The sequence below is a fragment of the Amborella trichopoda genome, chromosome 4 (genome assembly GCF_054954075.1).
Source record: "Amborella trichopoda isolate Santa Cruz 75 chromosome 4, AtrichopodaSantaCruz75HAP2 v2.0, whole genome shotgun sequence".
Lineage (NCBI taxonomy): Eukaryota > Viridiplantae > Streptophyta > Magnoliopsida > Amborellales > Amborellaceae > Amborella > Amborella trichopoda.
In genome coordinates this window covers 47,241,480-47,248,145 of record NC_142339.1, presented here as the reverse complement: position 1 = coordinate 47,248,145, position 6,666 = coordinate 47,241,480, and positions in this window count along the sequence as shown.

Genomic DNA, 6,666 nt, shown 5'->3' with positions numbered 1-6,666 from the left:
GGTCATTCTTGTAAAAAAAAAATGAAAAAATAAAACACTACCAAACAATCGTGACCATGCAATGAACTTTGGACGGTGACGAGGGTAGGTGAAATCACTATTCATTTTCGCTTATAGATGTTGCGTATAAGCGAAATTAAACAGTGATTTCGCCTACCCTCGTCACCGTCTACAGTTCACTGCATGGTCACGATTTTTTTGATAGTATTTTATTTTTCATTTTTTTTATACAAATCAAAATAACCTGAAATTTGGAGTGTGTGTACATCTTAGTGAGGTACACCTAATAAAAATATATAAAAAAATAACTCTCCAAACAAATTACCAAAATATTCCCAAATAGTTTTGGGGGTATTTTCGTCAATTATTTTCATGTAAAATATTGTTTTGATATTTTTAGTAGATTCACCTATTTTTGATGAACACACGCTCCAAATTTCAGGTCATTCTGATTTGTTGAAAAATAAATTATTACTATACAATTGTGACCGTGCGATGAACTTTGGACGGTGATGATGATAAGAAAAATCGCTGTTTATTTTCACCTATACGCGTTTTGTGAAATATATATATATATATATAGGTAAAAAATCATGTCAGCCCATGGGCCGATGGAATAATATAAACCCAAGGGCCCAGATTGGAATAATATATAAGAAAAATCTTCCCAACGGCTATATGCGAAAATGAACAGTGATTTCACTTATACTCATCACCATCCAAAGTTCATCGCACGGTCACATTTGTTTGGTAGTATTTCAATTTTCATTTGGTTTCTACAAATCAAGAATAATATGAAATTTTGAGCGTGTGTACATCTTAGTGAGGCACACCTAAAAAAAAAATTAAAATAATAATTAGAAAAATATAAATTGATCAAAATACCCTTATAAATATTTTGAGGTATTTTGGTTAATTTATATTTTACAAATTTTTTTTTATATATATATTTTTATTAGATTAGCCTATTTTTTATTAATACACGCTCCAAATTTCAGATCATTCAAATTTATAAAAAAAAAAAAATTGAAACATTACCGGACAACTGTGACCGTGTGATGAAGTTTGGATGGTGATGCGGGTAGGACAAATCACTGTTCATTTTTGCCTATAGACGTTTTATAGTATATATATATATATAGTAATGATCTTATAGGACCCTCCCCCAGCCATATGTGTAGGACCCCAAATGATTACCATTAAAGTTGACACGGATCTCTGGAAAAGTTCTCACATGAGTGTGGAACTTGACTTTTCTGTAGATCCATGCCAAATTCATAGTGATTCTTTGGGGTCCTTTACACATGGGTGGGGGAAGGTCCTAAAGGATCATTTCTTATATATATATCTATATATGGAAAAAACTGGAGTTAGTCTACTAGCTGATATGAACATATGAGCTCAATGGCCCAGATTGAATTTGGGCCGATCTGATGATCACAGATGTCCGGTAGTGTTTGAATTTTTTTTCTACAAATTCAAATCACTTAAAATTTTAGACGTGTGTTCATCAAAAATATTTAAATCTTCGAAAAAATATCAAAAATTTTTTTATATGAAATAAATTGACCAAAATACCCCCAAAAAGTTTCGGGAGGTATTTTTTATCATTTTGTTTTGCGCAAATAAAGTTTTTTTTTTATATTTTTTTTAGGTGCGCCTTAATGAGAAGAACACACACCTAAAATTTCAAATGATTTGGATCTGTAGAAAAACAAATAAAATTCAAGCACTACCAGACATCCGTGATCTTCAGATCGGCTCAGATTCAATCTGGGCTGTTGGGCTTGTATGAGCTAGTAGGCTAACCCCAGCTTTTTCTTATATATATATATACCATTACTATTGTGCGCAGTAATAAATAAAAACTTTAATAGTATTATTAACAATAAATAAAAACTTTACTAGTATTATAACAATCCAGTCTATATTAATGACATGCCAAATTCTTATACAGATAATAAACTTAAACTGCATAAGAAAAAGAATAGAAAAGAAACACTTACATACAACACTTGCAAAAACTAGAAAAAAGCTTCCACTCTTCTGGACAATAGCTGGGTACCCTAGTGACAGTCACACATATAGTTCACACAATACTCAAACACTCATAAAACACTATACTATCTGACTCTAGATTCCTCTCCCTCTTTCTTCCAATGCCTCCGCTGAGGAACCCGCTCCTCCTTTTAAGCATATGGTAGACTTCAAATTGTTATTTCAGGTCCGTAAAGCGAAATGCAGTCGTGTTGAGTGACTAAAGATGTCGGTGGCAAATGCTCCATGTGAAGATGTCGGTGAAAAATGTATAAACAGTACCTTGAGCTGACCGAAATGTATGAATAGTAAAAGGCATGAATAGTAAAAGGCATGAATAGTAAAAGGAGGTTACTGTTTTGTCGGTAGACTATTATGAGGACTCGTGTGCTATGTAGACTGCAGTCGATCCGTCCTCTATAATGTGTTGTCCTATTGTGAGATTCCATAGTCCATGTCCTTATTTTCCTGTTCATAAGTTTATTCATTTTGAGTTGATGTTGACATGGCTTTTTCATCCTCATCGAATATTTACAGCAACTTTTTCTTGAGTTCTTCTTTGGTTGCTCTTGGATATTGCTGACGAATTTTATTTAGGTAATCAGCCATATTCATATCTGTATTGGGAGGTGGAGATGATACTTTCTTCATTTTTATCCTATTAGGATTTAAAGAGTCATTCTCATAGACATCCCACTATTTTATATATATTTGCTTTCCTAATTTCGGGAGGTATTCCCAATTATTTGTATAATCATCAGATAAATGATATGACCATTTCATGATTCAAGGGATCTGGTATATGGCCATGAAGTACATATGGAGATCTATTTTTGGGCTGTTATCATTATAGTCCATGAATTTTCTTTGAGAAACTTGTATATTGGGGGGTAGTATATCCGTTTCGGAGCCCCATAATTAAAACCAAAATTTGAACCAGTTTGGGAATTCCCCTGTTACTGGTATTTTAATTTGTAGAAACCATGTATGAGAATTCATATCATTTTGAAAGACAAACACCTCATGCCATGCTTTGATGTATTCAAAATATTGGTAGTATTTATTATTGAAACCTTCAATTTGTAATTTCCTGGGTTTCAAGGGGTCAGAACTCCACTCTTTATATGAAATTATTTTTCATATTTGGAATTTAGAATACGCAATCGTATTAGTATTCTTTTTATAGAAATGGACCAGAGTTATTGATCATGTTTACATAAGAATGACTTCATACCATTCTCTATTCTTTTCTCCATTATTAGGATGTAGATGATTTCTCAAATATATTGCAGCTATTTCACCAGGATCTTTATCCTTGTGGTCATCTTCTATTATGATAATAGTTATAAAGGAAGTTTCTATAAATTTGCTCTTTTCACCAGGTGTATTTACGGCTAACGGTATTGGTTCAGGAGAAAACGTTATTTCCTAAGCTTGTTTTTTGGTTAATTGTTTTGGGGTTATTGGTGATGATGATGATGCCAAGGTTTTACTTGGAATAGGGAATATCTCCATAATTCCCTTTTTTTATAGACTCCTTCTGCCCTCCCTGTAAAAATTCTCCGGTCAAAAAGTCAGGAAGATAATTAGTAGTACCTTTGATATGTTCAATGTCAAATTCAAAAGAGGAGAGAATACCTTGCCATCGAGCAAATATCTATTTTGAAACGAGATTTTTTACATTTTTGTGGAGTATATCTTTTGCAGTTTTACAGTTGGTACAAATTAAGAATTTTTTATTGAGTAGATCACTTTGAAATTTTGTCACACAATGGACATTGGCTAGGATTCCATTTTAATAGTAGAATTATTTTGTTGGGTCGGATTCCAAGCTTTAGAAGTAGAATGAACCAACTGTTCTTTATTTGAATTTTGTTGTTTTAAAATCCCTCCCAATCCTTTTTCTGAAGCATCACATTCAATGATTTTAAAAGCAGTAGGATAGGAGAGTGTAATAAAGAGTAATTCTTTTGCTTTCATTTTTATTTTTCAAATGGCTGAAGTGTGCATATCTTTCCATTCAGGAGGATTCTTTTTTAACCTTTGGAATAATGGCTTAGCATCAATGGCGAAGTCTTTATAGAAATCAGCAATATAGCTGAGACAACCAAAAAATCTTTGAAGTTCAGTTTTATCCTTGATTATATCAGGGAATATATTAGCAAAATCAATGGCTCTATCAATAGGGATTATTCTTCCTTGAAAAATGTTATGTCCCAGAAATCTGATTTTTGTTTGGCAAAGGCTAATCTTTTTTGCAGAAACTACTAAGCCAGCCATTTTAATTGCTTTAATAAAAACATTTAGGTATTTAAAATGTTGTTCTAGATTTTCAGAGAAAACTAGGACATCATCAATATATATAATCATGAATTTAGTATAGGGGTTAAAAATATCATTCATAATATTTTGAAACTTTGAAGGGGCATTTTTTAGGCCAAAGGGTATAACATTCCACTCATATTGCCCAAAGGGAACATTAAAACAGTTTTATAACGATCATTTTCAGCGATCTGGACCTGCCAATATCCAGACTTTAGATCGAATTTTGAGAAAATACAAGCATTAACAAGTCTAACCAAAAGATCTCTTATTAGGAATGTGATAATTTATCTATCTTAGAGCTTTATTGAGGGGCTTATAATTTATAACCAATTTAGGTGCACCCCGTTCTATTTCAAAGGTTTTTTCAACATAAAATGCTGAACAGCTCCAAGAAAAAAAACTTTTCCTAATAAGTCTCTTCTGAAGTAACTCAGCAATCTTTTTTTTACAAATTTTTAAAAGTCTAGGATTCATTTGAATAAGCTTAGCTTTCGTAGGAATTTTATCCTCATGAAAATCAGTCTCATAGGGTAGATCAACAATATGTTTTTGTTTGTTCCAAAAAGCATTTGGGAGTTCAACGCATATCCCCTTTTCAATATTATTTCTAAGACTTTCTATTGTTTTTTTTATTTTCAGGAAGCAAGAGCTTTGTTTCTATTGTTTTATATTTTATTTCTTCCTTGAGGTAATATAAGAATTTTTCTTTATTAGAGATTATCTCTTTTATATTATAAATTTCTCGAATTTTGGGTTTTTTAATAAAATTGAATTTTACATCATGTCCTTCAATATTAGCTTCAATTCCAGTATTATCAATTTATATTGGATAAAGCATATTTAAAAATGAAGTTCCTAGGATTACAGATTGGCTTAATTCTTTAACCATAATAAAAGGGAATTCAAAGCAGTTACCATTATTACAGACTGCGGCATCAGAAAGTTTATAGTTTATAATCATTTTGTTGCCATCTGCCGTATTTAGGACTTGTGTTGTCTTAGTAAAATATTTAGTAGGGACAAGTTTTTCATTTATACAATTTAAATCTGCTCCTGAATCTATTAGAGCAGTAGTTTGAAAACTATATTATTTTTGAACCACTATTTTTATTGTGGCAAACCATTTTTGAGTGATTACTCTATCAAGAAGGCTAACATAATTACAATCTTGTATTGCATTCATATCAGAATTCTACTATCATTGAATTCTATTTCATCATCAGTAGGTTCACTAATAGGGTTATCTTCTAAAGGGTTAAAAACTAATTCTATAATTTGAACTCTATTTTTTAAACTTATTAGTTCATTACAAACCTCATTTATCTCATGCCTTAGTTCAGAGAGAGAAGGATCTTTGTTATCGTCCTTTTTGTTTTCTACTCTTCCAAGGATATCAGCAAAACTATAGTCTTCCCTAGTACGTACGAGGGGAGTAGAAGGTTTTTTATTTGTCTTATTTATATTTATATATTGGACTAAAGCTTCTCGTTTAGTTTCAAGATCAGTTATTTTATCAATTAAGTCTATAATTAGATTCTCTTCCTTAGTGAGGGTATTACAAAAGCATGTAGTATCGGGATTATCATTATTATCATCAGAGTCGGAACTGCTAAAGATTAAATCTTCATCTCTAATTTCTCCTGTTAGCATTTCCATATCAGAATCAGAAGAACTTTCAATAGACTCCTCATCAATTTGTAATATACTAAACAGTTGTTCTTTAATATTATTATCTAGTTGTAGGGAATTTATCTTTTTCTTGACTCTACATTTATTTTTATAATGTCTTACTGTGTCACAGTTATAACAAATTGGAATCCTCATTTTTCTCTTATTTCTAAAAGAGGCATTTTTAGGGGAAATTTTTTTAGAAATTTTTTCTTTGATGGAGGTTTTATTAGGTCTTGTCCTATTGATATATTATTTATTTTTATACCTTTTCTTGCCTGGATCTTTGGAAGAAGGTAGGGTATTATACCCAAATTGTTCACAAAAATCTCCTAATTCTTTTCTTCTAGTCATCCTTTGCTTTTCTAACTGTCTTTTTAATTTCAGGTCTGTACAGAGGGCAAGGCCTTTTGCACATATTTTTGCATATAATTCTCCTAGAGTGTATAAGGAGTATGGAATAATTTCAATATGTTTATTTTTTAGCCGTGTCTTGACTTTTTCTGCAAAATGATGAGGTAGACCGACAATAAATTTTTCTTTCCAATGGTCTGATTTACTATCTTCTCTAGAAAGGAGTTTAGAGAAAAACACATCTTTATACCACTTGTAATGAGATAAAGTTGGGTCTCTCAA